Genomic DNA, 20,000 nt, shown 5'->3' on the forward strand with positions numbered 1-20,000 from the left:
CGCCAGGTTTCTTTAAATGGGGTTATACTTGTCCGAGACTTGCATTACTGGATATGCATTCTTTCCATGAATATAATTTTTCTCATTATAATTGCTGATTTCTGAAGAATGTCCTAAAAAGTTGTACCAAAAAATCAATGTCCCCTCTTCTTAAAATTGGTTTTATTCGCAGATTTCCTCACTTTTTCATTAATTTGGAGAAATATTTCAAAATAATGAATTTTTCTCCGATTTTAAGCGTCATTTTTGGCAGCTGGATATTGGGAATGGCTCACACCATTTCGCTCTAAGAATTATTACCTGTTCGAATGGCACTGGCAGACTTTTAGGAACAAAGACTTTTTTTTTTTTTGTTAGAAACAAAGAATTTTTTTCCTGGAATATTGCTCTGCTCATAATTCAAACGTACTTCTTTGTTGAAAACTGAATTTGATTATTCATATAATAATTTTAAGAAAAAGTTTATTTGATTCATTTATGAAAATGATAAGTCGTTGCTTCTAGAAGAAACTCAACACATTAGTCACTTCCACTTCCGAGTTTTATCGACTGACTCGAGGATGAATCTCGTGAGCAAGTCTTCTTCAGCCCCACACCTGCATGACAAACAAGCTCCTCAGTATTCTGTCAACCTTCCTTACACTTGCAATAGTTTCCTCGTCTTCTTATGCATTCATTATCACTCGTCTTAGATAATGACGTCATTTTCTTCGAATATACCGGCCTTCAGTCAATACTGCACTATTTAGGCGCTTATTAAACCTATATATCAGGTTTTATGGCGTGGTTTTGAAGTCATGGATAGCGAATATACGTCAGGCAGAAACAGCATCCGTAATCTGCTGAGAATTATCATTTATAATAATAACACTTTAATTATTTAATACGCTGTTATTATCAGCGTCATCGTCCTCATCATCACCTCATTATTATTATATTATTATTATTATTATTATTATTATTATTATTATTATTATTATTATATATCTATGGATTAGGTTCCATATGCATGGTATATGCTATTATTAGTCTTTTGCATAATTACCTTCATTTATTATCATAATTTATTCTCACCCAATGCCCACGTTCCCATCCGCCTATTCCTTTGCTCAATTTCAAATGCGAATAAGCCTTGATTGCCAGCACAAGTATTTTTTTTTTTTTTTACTTTTCGATTAATCTGTAATATTTTTACCTTTTCCTAATTTAATAAAGATTAAGAGGAGCTTGAGTCTACTTAGTTAAAACTTACGGGGGGATAATAAGCTTATTTCTCACGCATCCTCGACTTCTCCGGGGAGCAAATGTTTCACTCTCATTCCTGGCTTTATTTTCTCCTTCATGGCATCCTTCAGCAGTTCCTTCGTGGTCTCCTTCATGCCTTCCTTCATTTTTCTCTCGTGCCATCCTTTATTCTGTCTTTCATGTGTTTATGTCCTTTATTTTTTTCATATCCTCATTCATTTTCTCCTTCGTAATCTCTTTCACGTTTTCATTTCCTACTTCGTATACCCTCCTTTACGTCCTTAAGCTATTCCTTCAAATCTTCATTAATTTTCTCCTTCACATCCTCCTTCTTTCTTTCCTTCATAACCTTTCTCACATTCTTCATTTCCTTCTTCATGTTGTCATTTACGTCCTCCATTTTTTCACTATTTCCTCCTTCAGTTTTTCTTCATGTCCTCTTTCATTTTCTACTTCATAACCTCTTTCCTGTTCTTCATGTCCTCCCTCATATCCTCCTTTACGTCCTTCATTTTTAAATTTATTTCCTCCATTTTTTTCCTTCATATAATCCTCCATTTTCTCCCCCCCACCCCCACGATAAAAAAATAAGACGTGTATGAACATTACCATACGGTGCACCATCCGGTACTTCTGAATTTACAACGCACCTTTTCACCAGCGTCTCTGCGACGGGGTGAGTTGCCATTTCAGCGCGTTTCGCGCTAGATCTAGCGCGTTTCTGGACAGTCTAGCGCGTTTTTTTTTTTTTTTTTATCGGGCGCGGCCGCGTTATTTGACGCCTTTTAGACAAATATAGCGCTTTTCCAGCTGATACCATAAAATATGTTAAACTGACTGCCTTTCAGAGTCTTTTGCCCTTCTGTATTGAAACAATTTCCGCATTATCACTGTTTTACTATAGAAGACCGGTCTTTCTCTCTTTTTCCCAAACTATGCTCTCTATCGATGAACAATTTCTTATCCACTCGATATAGAAATATGATTAAATAAAAACCAGTGTTTAAGAACATTTTAATCTGAGTCTTAATTGAAAACTGTAAATTTAAAGTTTATCATTTTTTAGCATTTCAAAATATCCTAGCGCCTTTTATAGCGCTCCTAAGAAAGGATTTAGCTCGTTTCTGGTGCGTTTTGGAAGCTCCTGCAGCGCGTTTTCAAAATCAGAAATGGCAACCATCATCACTAAGGCCTTGTCGGACCAGATCCGGGCAGCAACAGAGCCGTAAGGGGATATGCGGCCATCTAGGGCATCAGGCATTATTCCACGGCTTTTATAACTCGGCCATCTGGGGCATCAGGCATTATTCCACGGCTTTTATAACTATCATCTGGGGCATGGTTTAACTTTGTAACTCGGCCATCTGCAGTGTCTTTGTAATTCATAATGCTGACATCGTCCAGTGTTTATTGAATAAACCGGAAAGTATTATGTTACTGATTTTTATCTTTCCTCCCAAACTACAGAGTTCAGTCTTGAAAATAAACAAACATATATTAGCATAATACGAAACGTAATTTATCCATTCCCAAATAATGAATAATTCGGAATTTACAGCATCAATTCATTTGGTCACTTTCTAACAAAAAGCAGAGTCAATTTAAACTAGGAAAAAGGTTATATATGAGGACACTATCACTCTCTCATTTGGAATAACTCAGAAATCATGATATTAATGATTATATTCACTTTCATCGAAACTGCAGTGCTAACCGAATATCATCGAGGTTGGTAAAACCCAGCCACCTGGAGTACACAAAAACCCCCATTGGCCTTTATAACTAAAAATATTCAACCGATCGGGATAAAACTTTGGCTTTAGATGTTTCCCACTAAGGTCTCTAATCGTGCCAAATTTCATCGAAATCCGTTCAGCCGTTCCGGAGATCCAGATATCGATTTTTGGTGTTCAGGGGATGTGGTAGCAGGTAGGTTGGTGATGGATCTAATATAACTATGGAGCAATAAAGGGAAAAGATACAGCCTTGATACTTAGTTTTTCTGAGAGCTCGTATTCTAATAAAATAATAAAAGATACAGCCGTGCCATACTAGCCACCAAAACTAAATTTTTGCTCAGGTAGCTCAGCTCATTCATTCGAAGAGATGGGTTTTCTTAATGTGCTAACAAGTTTTATTTTACTATTTTTAATTAAAAATTATAAAGTTTCATCGTTGACCTATGCCAAATTCAAAATTAGCACACACAAAACACAACACACACACACACATAATATATATATATATATATATATATATATATATATATATATATATATATATATATATATATGTATGTATATATATATACAGTATATTATATATATATATATATATATATATTATATATAATTATTCTATAATTATGCAGCAAACGAGCTGAGCTGAATATAATAACGAAGAAGCCACGTAGGTCTAACAAAACTATAACTAAAACCTAAATTACTTGTTTATTTTTGGATTTATGCTTTAAATATAAGAACCGGATAATTAAATTGAGTATATATAACTCTCACTTCCGTAAATAATGAAGAACAAATATAAAAATTAAACCTAGTGTTTACCGGCCTTTTCAATATTCATAAGAAGATCGTTGCTGAAATAACATAAGTAATCTTCTGGCGAAGAGTGGTTCAATATTTCGTATTTTCAATTAAAATTGGTGATCTGTTTGGCGAGTTATAATCCGCATTCTTTGTTACCGCATTTTTCTCGATCTAGAGCGTTGCCATCTCAAAAAAGGAATGAAAGCACAAAAGAGGTAGTAAAGGCCGCCACAAGAGACAGAGATGGAGGTCAGGGGATACAAGGGAAGGGGTGGGGAGGGAGTATTATAATGGCACTCGCTTTTTATGCTGACTGATGAAAGACTCCTACTTTTCGCTTTCATCATAACTTATCAGATTAGTTCTTCATTGGTGGGGTGGGTAGAGCTCTCGGCTAGCACGCTGTTGGCCAAGCGTTCGACTCTCCGACCGACTGATGAAGAATTAGAGGAATTTATTTCTGGTGACAGAAATTCATTTCTCTGTATAATGTGGTTCGGATTCTACAATAAGCTGTAGGTCCCGTTGCTAAGTAACCAGTTGGTTCTTAGCCACGTAAAATAAATCTAATCCTTCGGGCCAGCCATAGGAGAGCTGTTAAACAGCTCAGTGGTCTGGTTAAACTAAGGTATATTTAACTTTGCGGAGCAAAGCCCTACTCCCTACCCCTTCCTTTGTATACCCTAACCTCCATATCTGTCCCTTGTGACTGGGCTTTACTGCCCCCTTTCGTGATTTTACCACTTGTTTGCCCGTGATGAATATTAGGATGGGAGGCACAGTCGTTCTTTCACTTCAGCATTACGAATAGCCCTAATTGCACTTGTTAAAGTGCTGAGTTCATTAAAAGTGCTATGAGAAGAACAAAGAAAAAAGTCTGAGTGCATAAATATCAGGTTTGGAATTAACTGATTTCTTTTTATCTTGACTGATACAAAACCTTAGATGTAAGATGCAGATAATTACGTTCACTTTCTTTAAAAACACATATTTGGATAAAGCATGGCAAATGAGTACTAGGATGTGTTATGTCTAATTTTCATCCCAGCTTCATTAATAACCATGATTTTTACATGTTGATTATCCTTTTCCTTTTCGCTAAAATAGCATTGATAAAAAATAACAACATACACATGGACATTAAGACGAGACGTCAACCCATTGTTTTGCACAAGCGTTGTGATTAAGGACGACAGTAATTTTCAGTAATTCTACTGTTTTGCCGATATGATGCAGCTATCAAATAGAAAATTATGATGATAAGAACGGTATACAAAAACGCAGATACGTATGAAAAATTGGATGAGACGTCATATCTTTTCAATCCAAAGCTATGAATAAAGACCAAACGTTGCTTGCTGATAATGTTCTGTTCTCAAACTGTCAAAATGAAGAGAGTTCAATCTAACCAGCTTTCAAAACATAAGTAAATTACGTGTCATGGAGAACAGTTTGTACGAGTATATTTAACTTTTCCTTTTATGATTCTCACACAGAAAAATGACAGGCTGAATTTAATGGACACGAAACCAATTACTAACATATCAAAATAAATAGGATTTAACACAAAAAAATAGTGCACAAAATGTATTTAGGGTACAAACAAAAGAAATTCAGAACCACCTGAAGTTATTTCTTACGTTAATAATTGCCTTCCAAAATAATGCATTTAAATGACATTTGATGGTAGCAATTATTTGTTTTACTTAAAAGTGTATTTTCGTATTACCACTTCAGCGATATATCTCTGTAACATTATCTGGATTATTACCAATATTACTGCAACTGCCTCTCGAAGAAAAGGTGAAAACACTGTGAACGAACGGCAAATTTCTTGTACTAAAAACATAAAAAAAGTTTATTTCGCAAGTTTTGTCCGTTTTACCTCCCTTTTACGAGGTGAGTGAGGACAGGTATTATTTGTATGCACAAGCTATTGCACAGTCTCTTTTTTTTTCCCCCGTGGTGTTAGGAGACCACGAATTTGATTGTATCAGCTACTGATAAAACCATTGAAAAGTTAAAATTTCCACTCCCACAGCTTTTTTTTTTTTTTTAAAGAATTCTGCTAGAAGTTTTTTCCCAACGCGTTTTGGCAGAAAATATTATGAGAAGAAAAATTAACTGAAAGGAAATACGGCTGCATGTCAAAATAAAGTGAATAATAGCAAGCATATGGGATTCATAACAAGTATTTTTTTTCGTAAAGCGTTAAGTATTTGATCTTTAGTGCAAAAGGTAACATTAATATTACCAATCGAATTTTTCTGTAAAGTTCAAAAAATTAAAACTACGAATTATTGTTGAACGATCTGACACTTAGAAGAAAATATGTGCAAAAGGTAACATTAATATTACCAATCGAATTTTTCTGTAGTTCAAAAAATTAAAACTACGAATTATTGTTGGGGAACGATCTGACACTCAAACAAAGTAGAAGAAAATATGTTTGAGAAGAGGTCATATAAGCTAATTAAATCTTTCTACGATTCATTTTGCGCTTTGGGTCCATGCATACCTAATGTGTTTTGACTGTGAGAGAGAGAGAGGGAGAGAGAGATAATGTAAATTTTGGTGCGTATGTGGGAAATAAGATCTAAAAATAAGCCAAAATTTTTTGCAGAATTATAAGATGCAAGACCTGATGGCATATTTTCAACGAAATATCAGTTAAAAAATATATAGATAGTTCTTGCTATAGCAAAGTGACTGATACGAATACTGGCGCTGACATAAAAGATGGATGATATGTGAGATTAAAAATAAAGGAAAAAAGTAAAAAATGCGTCTAAGTTTCTTCGGCACAATCGAGTTTTCAGTATAGCCGCTACAGCGTAATCAAGGCCACCGGAAATAAATCTATTTTTCTGTGGTCTCAGTATCATGCTGTATGAGCCGCAGCCCATGAAACTTTAACAACGGCCTGGTGGTGGCATACCGTATATCGTTGCCAGAAGCAAGATTATTGCTAACTTTAATCTTAAATACAATAAAAAAAACTACTGAGGCTAGAGAGCTGCAATTTGGTATGCTTGATGATTGGAGGGTGAATGATCAACATAGCAATTTGCAGCCCTCTGGCCTCAGTAGTTTTTAAAACACGAGCGCGGACAGAAAAAAGTGCGGACGGACAGACAAAGCTGGCACAATAGTTTTCTTTTACAGAAAAAAAATCTATATAAATGACGGAAGATGACGTGGAGAGCGATCCACTGAATAGCAGTTAAAGGAAAACTGAACAGGAAGAAATTACATGAAAAAATACCTTTCTTATAGAAGCGACATTGTTGTAATATGTTAGTATACCTTCAACTCAACAAGAAATTTCATTACCTAAAATGGAGGACTTTTTTAGACTTTATTAGTTCTACCTTCGTGTAATCCCCACTCCCCGCAAGCCGCCCCCCGAACCCCCATACTAAAATTTACTGTGAAGTCCCCTTTCTACTGAAGGAGAATGTAATAAAAAAAATTTCTTCAATTATAAAATGGAATGAATAAAAATAGAAATAATTGAAATAGACGCTACTTTGAAGAATCAAAATCTGTAGCGATAATTAATATACAAGCGATCTGTTAATGAAACCCAGAAGATATTTGCATAGGTGCAAAAATGTTTTACCCGAGAAAAACAGATAGACACGGTGATGTGAAAACACAAGTAACCTACAAATTTGTTGGTATTTTCCCCGGGGGCTGAGCAGGTAAGCTCAGACAGGGTGTCAAACGACGGAGTTTTGAAATAGGTCTGCAATATCCGCTACATGAGGAGGAGTTTCGGTCTCAATTTCCTCCACTTCATCTTCCGATCTTCAGCCAACGTCATCAGATTTTCTCTGTGACTTTCTCCCTCTTGCCTTCCTTTCTCTTGTGAAAGCTTTGAAGTTGTATATTCCATGCCAGACAGCAACGTTCACATATCGTAAAAAATCTAAGTTATATACCTCTGATTTTAATATTCATTTCAGATACCTGTTTCATCTTGGAATTTTCATTATTTCGTCGGCAAGTTCATTTTCTGAAAGTTGTCAGGTAACTACATTGATCTTGGGTTTCACTGCATTATTTTGTAATAATTTGTAATAATTTTGTATACCCGTTAAGTTCTTTAAAAAAGATATCTCTCTCTCTCTCTCTCTCTCTCTCTCTCTCTCTCTCTCTCTCTCTGCGTGTGTGTCTGTGTATGCGCGCGCGTGTTTTTGAGTCCTAGGACATTAGGTATGCATTACCCCATAGTGCAATCAGACCTCCGGGACTCTCTCAAATTTTCTCGTGTGAAGAATCCTTGTTTTCAAGAGAGAACAAAAATATTTGGCGTGGTCCCGCCCTCTTTCATTTTTTATCTGTGCATCGAACAATTTCATAAAAGCGCTCTTAGTTTCTTCGTGATTTTTTTTACCATTATTTCACCATTATTATCATTTATATTTTCCATTCTAAGACTATTTACTACTTTCTGCAAACTTTAACGAACAACAAGACTAAATACTATTATTTTGACCACAAAAGTAAATATATACAGTTTCTAAAAGACAGTGCTTACAGTTGCGCTTTCATAATTTTTTCTCATTATTTTTTCACCCACCGTGTGGAAGATTAAATACCATCCTATTTTCTGAAACATTTATTAATGCAGATAACCAATAACCGAAATCATCACTGGTGAAATAAAAAATCAATGTGTTTTCTGAGTTCAAATAAAAAAAAGCAATATTTTTATTTGCCTTGCCCACTGTAACTGACTTTTTCGTCCTAACAAGAAAATTATAATTTAATGTGTATAAGGTTAACATTTTATGACGATTCATTTATAATGAACTATCACTGAATTAGCTTAAAGAGCCATGTTAAACTAAGAAAATATTTAGCGAAATTGATATTGATTTTGCTTTTTGTTATATATATTTACAGTTAGTTGCGCAACTACTTCCGATAAACTATACAAGAAAATTGTTCAGGAAATGCAAGTAGATCACAACACTGACAAATCTTCTTCACTGAAAGTCCTTGAAATGTGCAACCCATGCACGTCAAAAAGAGGATTTTTTGGTTATGATGACACAGTCAGTTACAACTGCCTTGTGTGAGACAAAAATAGTACCGAGTTCGTGTGCTCTACTTAATCTTGAAAATAACCTAAAGTTATGAACGCTCTGTTTCAACTATCTTTCTGTGCCAGGTTATTTTTCACGATATTAGTTTTTTCACTTATATAAATGATAATAACAAATATTTCATGGCAAAATAATTGAAGCAATAATTGTTATAATAAATATCCTGTTGGGGGATAACAGCTACTTAATATTCTAAAATTGTTGATACGTTTTCTATGGACTGACCAACAAATGACATCATCAACGGACTCATTAATTAAGATCCTTGAATCGTCTTCAGTTACTACTTTATATCATATGTATGCTAACCATATTTCGTGTCCTTCATCTGATTGGATATGCATAAAATTACTTTAACAATCATTATAAAGTGATCATCATCATTTTGGATTTCCTAAAAAATGTCATTTATCTTTGACTTTCCCAGAGAATTTTCCTATTTCAGATTCCTAGCTCGTCCGTGTCTTGCATCTATCTATTGATCTACCTATAAGGTAATCGATGCAACTCAGTTCTGCATAGTACAGGAAAACTAAAGAAAATCCAAAATGTCATGATTTTCTTCTGTGATAAATTCTTTTGAACAAGAATGCCAAATCATGCTTCGTGATATGCTGAAGCTTAAAAAAATAGTTTAAAATTCTGAAAAACCACGTGTCTTCGGTATCTTTTTATTTTCGTTTTCATCAAACCTTAAATTTCATAAGTACAATATTCTGAAAGAGGTAAAAAGTTGTCTTCTAGAAAGGTATCAGATTTCTTGACCATTATTGTCATTATCATCTCAAAGAGATATATTCTGATTCCAATGTTAGGCTATATGGCAGTGAACGCAGTGATGAGTTGTTTGTTAAATATTTTTGTTCACTGTAAGCGCATTACGTAAGATGCTTTTTTTTGGCCATTATGTTATTTATAAATGTATTATACGTCTGCGAGAATAACTGTCAAGGAACCTCTTTACTGAGCATACCTAATATATCATTAGAAAGGCATCACACATGATTTCACGTGCCTCTAAGCACTGAAAACAAATTTCTGTTTTGAAAAAGTACCCTGAAATTTATCAGTTTTATATGAAACTTATAACCGGCGCTGCGAAAACTTTAGTCCTTTTTTAAATCTCCTAGATAACGATCTAATTGTTTTAAACCTACAGAACGACCTTGATTTTCCCTCTTCTTTCCAGGATAATGAACGGTCCAGTTTTAGATCTTTCCTTTGAATAATAGTCGACCTGACGCTGCAACACGTCAATATTTTATTCTTTCTTACGAATAAATATGAAAAATATCATCCCGGATCCATAGACCTTATTTGCTCAAAATGGTATGAATAAAATTAACATAATGAGCATCATTAGGTGAGCACGGTCATTCAGGGTATCTAAAAATACAGTAGCATTAACGCTCAAAGTTCTGTAGTTTTCTGAATTATTCATGTACAGAACGTCCTGCTTTCCTCCACAAACACAACTCCATTCCCATTCGTCCACAAATCGATCCAGTGTTTTCAAAACGTCACCTTTTACTACCTTGCCTATGGACCCATCAGCCTGTTTGTATGTCCATCCGTCCTTCATATCGCTCTTGTGGTCTGTTTCAACGCTGATTTTCTGATAGTGCGTTGCGTTCTCTTAAACAGAACATAGGCTTTATGCATTTACGATAATTAAGTTGTAACGATCTCTTCGTTTTGTTTACATACGTCTCCACTAACCTCTCTCTCTCTCTTACGCTGTATAAGAGTCCCTTGCTCTCAAAGTCGTTTATGAAAATTTTCATAAAATATAATCTCTCTCTCTCTCTCTCTCTCTCTCTCTCTCTCTCTCTCTCTCTCTCTCTTACGCTGGATAATATTCCCTTGCTCTCAATACTGTTTATGAAAATTTTTATAAAATATAATTCTCTCTCTCTCTCTCTCTCTCTCGCTTAGGTTGGATAAGATTCCCATGCTCTAAATGTCACCTGTTATGAACATTTTCATAATATATAATCACTCTCTCTCTCTCTCTCTCTCTAGCTTACGGTGGATAAGATTCCCTTGCTCTAAATATCGTCTGTTATGAAAATGCTCATAAAATATAATCTCTCTCTCTCTCTCTCTCTCTCTCTCTCTCTCTCTCTCTCTCTCTCTCTCTCTCTCTCTCTCTCTCGTTGGATAACATTTCCTTGCTCTAAACGTCGTTCATTATGAAAATTTTCTTAAAATATTTCTCTCTCTCTCTCTCTCTCTCTCTCTCTCTCTCTCTCTCTCTCTCTCTCTCTCTCTCTCTTAGGTTGGATCAGATTCTCTTCCTCTAAATGTCGCCTGTTATGAACATTTTCATAACATATAAACTCTCTCTCTCTCTCTCTCTCTCTCTCTCTCTCTCTCTCTCTCTCTCTCTCTCTCTCTCTTTCGCTTAGGTTGGATAAGATTCCCTTCCTCTAAATGTCGCCTGTTATGAACATTTTCATAACATATAATCTCTCTCTCTCTCTCTCTCTCTCTCTCTCTCTCTCTCTCTCTCTCTCTCTCTTTTACAGTGAAAAAGAATGCTTCATTCTACATGTAACGTCTGTCTTTTAAAAAGTAGGTGATCTCTCTATCTCTGTCACACGCCCACATACAATCTCCTCTCCTTTCTGTGTAACTTTCAGAATCTCATCAATTTCCCACAATGATATAACACACCCTCAACTTCCTTTCCTAAGTTTGTGTTAACAAGTTAATCGCAAAACAGTTTCCAAACTTGTTAGCATTAACATTCCTTTGAGGATCAATGGCCATGTTACGAGGTTCGCTTTCATCCTTTTTTTTTACGATTTGGGGCACCTGCATTTTTTCAAGTGGCGGAATTCAATTACTGTCCCTATAAAATCCTGGGAATTAATAGCATTCTCGCTTCCCTGAGTTATGTATGTCTTCAGGTTGCTGAGAGCATGGAGTTGGCAGCTTTTTTATTTCTCTCTTTTCTAAAGCTCTTACTGAAAGCGAGACATTTAGTCACTGGGTTCTGAACATACGTAGGTGTTGTACACTTGAGAAGAAAAATTTTTCCGTAGTTCGGTAATGTATTTGATGGGAGATATCCGAATGACATGACTAGCAAAGAAAACAAAGTGAAGAGGCAAGGTTTTTACATGAAAAGTGCAGACAAAGAGTGAATTTGGTGAATTTGTCGATTATTCTAGTGTTATCAAACACAAAACATGGAAGGATTCATATACGTACACAAGCGTACTATTCTTAATATACGGTTACTTGGTTTATTCTGGAGAACCAAGGGAGATAATGATGATATTAAGCATAGTGGAGACGATAATAATAGTAGATATATTTACAGCAGCCAGTAAAAGCCGAGAATGAAAGACCAAGGTTCATAAAGAGTAATTCTTGTCACACTGAAGTGGAATTTAATAGAGAAGGGTGAATACACTGGAGCAATTTGAATGTGAAAATGGACTCTCATAGATTCTTGAGAAATTTTTATTTTTCAAAATATGTCGATGCGAGAGACAAAAGCTCGAGATCACATTTGGGAAGTATGAAATAGTGTGGCATGTATAATAATAATTCTTATTATGTAAAACAAAAAATTGAAGGTTGTTCCATTCGTAGAGAAAGGGTTCCGCTTATCAAGAGGAAAGAGAAGCAGGGGTAAATTCATAGATTAAAAGGAGGGTTGGAAAGGTAATCTAGAAAAGGCAGATAATTGCAGATGATTAAGCGTTGAACGTTATAGCGAGGGGGAGCTACAGACTTTGAGGGTATTTGCAAGGGGAGAAAGTTCAAACTAAATGTCAACAAGAATTAAGTTATAAAAGTGAATCGAGGGTAGGAAGGTGGAGGGGAAAAGCCGGAATTGGTTGACTAATAAGTATATATAGGAGCAAATACTGTTTATGGCGGTGGTATGGATTAAAATGTAAGCCACAGAACGGGTGTAGCAAGAAAGATATCAGGTGCCCTGCAAGGGCGTCAAATTGAGCAACACTGTGTAATGCACGAGAGCAGATTTCTAAATAGACAGCGTCATCGTTTGACGAACCCATTCATACTGAAGTCCTGCTGTTGAATAGTAACAGAACGACACAGAATCTACGGGAATAAGGCATTCTGTAAGCAAACCAGCGTCATCAACTTCGCCTACAGCTGCGGTCGACTCAAAGGGCATCTGTGAAATTCCGGTGCTCGTATCATGTGGTAGAATCCACAGAGGATTTGTTGGTAAACTGCACTAAAGGTTACCCATTTCTTTTAGTGAGCAGTTCCTAGCTAACTAAGGCCAATTACCCTTGTCGTTATCAACTGAATTTTAATCTAGGCCATCCGTCAGGTGTCCAGCATTAATGCTGTAGAGACAAAGCACCCCGTACCTTAAAACTAGGCTTTATCTAAATTGTGTGAGGTATTCCCAAAGTATGGTAAATTCGATTTTGAACGATATTCGTGACTTAATACTTTCTAATTTGACAACACCAAGGTGCATAAGTGATAAAAATTCATATACACACATTATTATTTATATATATATATATATATATATATATATATATATATATATATATATAAAAATATAGACACACACACACATATGTATATATATAAAATATATATATATATATATATATATATATATATATATATATATATATATATAGTGTATATAAATATATACATACATATATGTATGTATGTATGCACGTATGTGTGTATTATATATATATATATATATATATATATATATATATATATATATATATATATATATATATATATATATATATATATATGTATATATTTCTAGAAAATGCATGCGTACATTCTTGTATAAATAAATGGATAACTGGATAAATGTACACTTTATGAAAGCGTTGTCCTCTTCACAGTATTTGACTATTAATCTATTAATCCAGATGAGTCTTGCATGCATGTCAGAAAAGATTTTACAATTGTATATAATTAATATTTCTACTTCAGTAATGGATGACCTTTCATTCTATACTCCTCATGAAAACGCTTTATTATATTAAGCTGACTCAGAAATTTAGCAGAGGGGAAATCAAATTATGGAGGACGCGGCGTTAAAAAATTAGGAGTAATCTCCTCCAACCATTTATTACTTAACTGACATTGATTAAAATATTTAATGATGAAAGAGAGATGCAGCGCATATGATTAAGGGCTCGAATATGGATGCTACCTTTTAGGCTGAGATCCGGCAAAGGGATTATCCAAATGTAGTCATTTTCGTTAGGCATTTGGTATCTTCTTAACATTAACAGACAGAATGTTGTTTTATTCGATTTCTCCTTTATGATCCATTCGTTAAAAGACTTTTTGTGCTTTTACAAAAGGGGATCAAAATGCCAGAGTAATGCTTAAAGGTGGGCTACTACAGTATTATACGAGGGAACAAGTTACCTATATTTGCTTTCTGTTTCTGGTCGAAGGTAACCGAGGCACGTAACAAATCGGGGTTTACTTTAACACAAAACCTCTATAGTTCATTACTGGGAAAGAAGCAATTTTCCCCATATGTGTTGAGGAAGAAAACTCCAATTCTTGCAGACAAAGATATAAATAGTTAGCTTCCCTTTGGCATACCAAAAATCTAGTTGCGAATTTCTAATGACCAATGATACAGTGAACCCAAAATGGAAGTAGGTAAGGACCTACAATGAAAAGTTGTGACAGAGACCTTTCCATGACTAACATTTTCCGTAGTAAGTATAATTAATAAAAGAAGTTCCGTTAGCACGTAAACGACAATATCAGATGAACCTATTTTGCTTCATGGGAGGCAGCTGAGGGAGATTTTGTTTCACTGCATCGTTACGTTTCATTATCGTCCTGGGGTTACTTCATGGACTGATCCCAACCAAACTGCGAGATGCAATATTACTAGGGAAAAAAGGTACTAATGCATGGTTATATAGCTATCCAAGTCAAACCCAGGGACTACTGGAAAGCATACGAAGGGACACGTCTTCTCTAAGAAATGGTTCAGTGTAAATTATAGCCCAAGAAAGTAAACCTTGTGCTAATGATTACATTCAATAAAATCTCTGTTCATTTTCGCATTTGCACTCGTACTATTAAACACCAACAAATACACAAACACACGCACACATACACATACACACACACACACACACACACATATATATATATATAATATATATAGTCCTTTTCCTTGTATGTTTATCAAATGGAATCTCTTTTGAAGTTGAATAAGTATCAGAAAGCAATGTTGTTATCGCACTGTAAGCCTATTTGTATACTCATTAAGCTAAATACATCTTAGTTTAACCAGACCACTGAGCTGATTAACAGCTCTCCTGGGGCTGGCCCGAAGGATTAGATTTATTTCACGTGGCTAAGAACCAACTGGTTACCTAGCAACGTGACCAAAAATCAATTCCTCTAATTCTTCACTGGCCGGTCGGAGAGTCGAACGCTGGGCCAACAGCGCGCTAGCCGAGAGCTCTACCCAACCCTCCATACTCATGGCTAAGTATGTATGTGCATATTCAAGAATACTTAGGAAAATATATAGATGTAGGTATTTATGAATGTAGGAAAATATATAGATGTAGGTATTTATGAATGTAAGTTTTTTTACCAACAATGCAAAATTGTTCCATTAAATTTTACCATCTTAACAAATTATTGAACGCGTGAATATCTGCCATCATTGTTAAGCCTATTAAAAATCTGTAGGCGACAAGCAAAATATACGATACAAAATTCTCTGAACTCTACTGACATTTTAAATATCAGCAGGATTTTAAAAAGCAATTTGTAATTAACAGCGCTGCCCCTGAATGTTTTGTACACGACTGGCTGAAAGCAAATGAAATGGAGTCATCTGAACTAGGTCAAGCAATCTCTCAGCAAAGAGAAACTAATGAGTTCGACCAAGTTTGGTCAAAGGGCAATATGAAGGAGAACTTTAAATGAATGAACTTTTCCAACATCTATGCAGATACGCTGCAATATGACCTAGAATTCACCTCGACATTATTCAGTACGCAAGAGCAGATAATTTTAGTAACCAAATTTGGAACGGTATCAAAGCCTCGAAATCAGATAGCTGTGTTGCTGAGCGGGGAAACTCTTAAGCAATTTCTTATGAAATGCAGTAAATGCTTATTTTAGCAATAAACTCATCATGGATGACTGAATTCAGAAGAATATGGTTGGTCTGTGTGTGATGTAATTTCCTGTTTACAGCACGCTGATTGAGCTGTGCCTAATAATTTTGCAATGAATTTATTTTACGATTATTTCCAACTATATGACAAAAAAATATTTATGCTGGTATATATATTTAGAAACAAACTACTAATTCATAGCTACTTGCCCCTACAAAAAATGTTTTACACATACGTGGTACTTTCCATGATTCGCAGTGTATCAATTAATTACTAGAAACTGCATAAATGTATTTAGTAGCCCAGGCCGGAAATTACCTTAATAGTAATTGCAAAACTCTCCGTTTATTATTCATAAAAATAATTTATTTTAGTATGAATCGCATTTCTTGGGTTAATGTTCACTGGGGAGGTTAGGGGGTTTCTGCTGGTGTCTCACACTGGTGTTTAAAAATGAACAACGGCGGCAGAATATCAGAGAGAGAACAAGCACTGGGACCTGTGAGGTCTTTCAGCGCTGAAAGGGAAACTGAGAGTAAGAAGGTCTGCAAGGTGTAACAAGAGGAAAACCTGTCAGTTGCACTAGGAATCAACTGTTAGGAGAGGGTGGACTTTGCCGCGAGTTCGAATCTCCGACCGACCAATGAAGATTAAGAGGAATTTAGTTCTGGTGATAGAAATTCTTTTCTCGCTATAATGTGGTTCGGATTCCGCAATAAGCTGTAGGTCCCGTTGCTAGGTAACCAATTAGTTCTTAGCCACGTAAAATAAATCTAATCCTTCGGGCCAGCCCTAGTTGAGCTGTTAATCAGCTCAGTGGTCTGGTTAAACTAAGATATACTTAACTTTTCCGTGTCCTCTGTTAATGTATTATACCAGCCACCTGCTGACGAGAAGAATGAATTAGGTGTAATAGAAGAATGTGTGTAAGCTGAATGCATTTGAAGTAACAATTGCTTCCAATAACACTGCCATAAAAGAAGGACTCCTTCCAAATGATTAATGATAAAAGAAAGCCATGCTGATCTTATTGTCAGTCTGAAAGAAAATGAGAACAATGACTTCGTTCATGAATGAAATATTCCGCAGCTATTTTGGTACATCGCCTTTGATCAAATTTTACCCAATTTGTTAAATGGGAGTTATTACGGGAGAGAAAATTCAGAACGTGCAATTGCCATTGTCTGAGGACTTGGTCAAATTGCTGTGATTTAGTTGACAAATTCGGAGGCAGTTTCGCCTCAGTTTAATTGGAGTTATTTCATGATCAATTTTCATAGATATTACGGAGGTTGATTTGGGAAAATTTATTTCATCTATAATTGTTTGATTTCATTTGTCTTAATGCTCATTCTGTTGTTTACGCTGGGTTCCAAAGACGTCGCTGATTGAATCACAGCAGTCCTTAGAGATATTATCATAGAAGAGTTAGATATTAACGGTTATTCTTAAATTACTACTGTGACGAACATTACAGAACTGTATTATATTTACATTATCATCGCATTCGTGGAATAAGCATACCGTCGAAAAATACAAATATATAAACCTAAGTGTATACTTGGGTGATGTTTATATACTGCACAGCTATACATACACATGCATGTGTGTTGTACATTTAGACATAAACATTCATGTATTATACACACTTATACCAAGGGAGACTCATATTACGCTCCAATGCATATGTATATATCTGCACAATTTACATTAACAAACACGTGTAATACACATATACACATGATCATGCGTGTATACTACACACTTGTACGCAAGAAAGCAAAGCATACATACAACACATATATATTAACATAGACGTATACAAGACAAATAAATATACTGTACATGTACTCTGCACACATGCATTAAAATAGATGTATACAGCAAACTTATTCATGAACATACACGTAGACTACATACTTATACACAAACATGCACAAATACCTGACATACAAGACGGAGGCGGATGATAGGCCGCTCACTCGTCCTTCTCCTCCCAAAAATAAATGCAAGGAGGACAATGGGCCATCATTTATCCCATTCTTTTAAAAGCCCCGTCATAAATCTGGCCGAGACCTCATATAAGAGAAGGATCGTAATCATTGCGGGTTTTAAAGGCTTAATGTTACCGAATTCTGGGAAATTTTGCCATTTATTCCGAAGGCCAGCCGCACTTAGGGTCGGCATTCCGCGAACACCACGTAGCTGAAATGATAATGCTCATTTGGAAAATGAGACATATATATGTCTGTCTTCACACCACACACAAATATATATATGTGTGTTCCTATTATATATATATATATATATATATATATATATATATATATATATATATATATATATATATATATATATATATACACAGTGTGTGTGTGTGTTTTTGTTTAGATACTATTTTATGTTAGCATGCTATGTGATGTATAATACTTATTTAAAATTCATGAAGGAAAGGTGAACATTTATGAACAAGTGTCTTATGCAATTTCCATACAATGAACCGTTAATGGTGAAACTGGGAAAAAAATTATTCCTTATTTGCATTAAACAAATATATGCTCATCTTTTATCATTCCTTGAAAACCTCCGTGAGAGAGAGAGAGAGAGAGAGAGAGAGAGAGAGAGAGAGAGAGAGAGAGAGAGAGAGAGAGAGAGAGAGAGAGAGACTCAAGCTATTAGACAACAGTTGAAAGTTGTGGTAATTATCTGTCTGTTGTAATGGTCGCTTAACTTTTAAGATGGCCTGGAAAATAACCTTGTTTCATTAGCTTTTTTTTTTATCCCGAAAGAGGAAGAGAGCAAGATTTTTATTTGGTTCCCAAAGTCTCTTCTTTTCCTTTTTTATTTGTCCTTTCTGCTTCATGGAAATACCTGCTGTAGTTTACATAATGACCATTATCAGAACTGTGATGTTCAGTAGGACAGTTATATTATAATGCTTTAATTCCTTTACTTAAAATTCAGACTCAGCTAATTAATTTCAGTTTTCTGTCAAAGAAAACTACTGAGATGGCTATTTGTCTGTCCGTCAGCACTCTTTCTGTCCGTCCTCAGATCTTAAAAACTACCGAGGAGGCTAAGGGCTGCAAATTGGTATGTTGATTATCCACCCTCCATTCATCAAACATACCAAATTGCAGCCCTTTAGCCACCGTAGTTTTTATTTTATTTAAGGTTAAAGTTAGCCATGATCGTACGTCTGGCACCATTATAGGTGCCAACAACACAGGCCACCACCGGGCCGTGGCTGAGAGTTTCATACAGCATTATACGCTGTACAGAAAATCGATTGTGCCAAAGAAACTTCGGCGCATTTTTTACTTGTTTATTTTCTGAAATATTTTACATTACGGTTTCGTCTTTGTGATTAAACAAGTGGAAAATACTTCGAGATTTCCAATGTAAATACTTTGAGAGTTTTAGAAAACATTTATTTTAAACTTTCATTCTATTGGAGTATTTTTGTTTTGTCTCTCGTAATTCAGTAACTTTCTGTGGTAATTGTTTACCCAGGGAACAAAAATGTTTCTTTATAAAGTAATCACATAATTCAGTTACCTTTTATAACAATGTTAAAGGCCGTCACAAACAGCGTCTGACAAATATTTCTGGGGAAAAATTGTAAGGTGGGGAGAACACACATCTGACAAACAAGTCTGAAGCCCTGTCTACCAAGTTTTATCACAAACATTCTAATACTTGACAAATTATTAGAAAAACAAAATGTAAATAAATCATTTATGATCTTGTTATTTGAAATCCTAATTGCAATCGCCATTTTGCAGCCAAGTCTACTATTTATACTCAACAGCAAGAAGATAGAAGACACCATCTTTTAACGCTGTAGGTCGATAAAGTGTTCGGAATTTTTTCTTTTCGGGTATTAAATCTGACGACGTGTTCATCGGCCATGACAAGGTATACAGATAATATTATGCAAAACTTTATCTGAA

The 20,000-nt window shown here is 35.2% G+C and overlaps 1 long non-coding RNA gene across 1 annotated transcript in view; it reads right to left on the reverse strand.

Moving 5' to 3' along the window:
• LOC136839758 (uncharacterized) overlaps positions 1-20,000 on the reverse strand; it is a 291,965-nt gene that overhangs the window by 108,852 nt on the left and 163,113 nt on the right. The window lies entirely within an intron of this gene.

Source organism: Macrobrachium rosenbergii, chromosome 6 (assembly GCF_040412425.1).
Source record: "Macrobrachium rosenbergii isolate ZJJX-2024 chromosome 6, ASM4041242v1, whole genome shotgun sequence".
Taxonomy (NCBI): Eukaryota; Metazoa; Arthropoda; class Malacostraca; order Decapoda; family Palaemonidae; genus Macrobrachium; species Macrobrachium rosenbergii.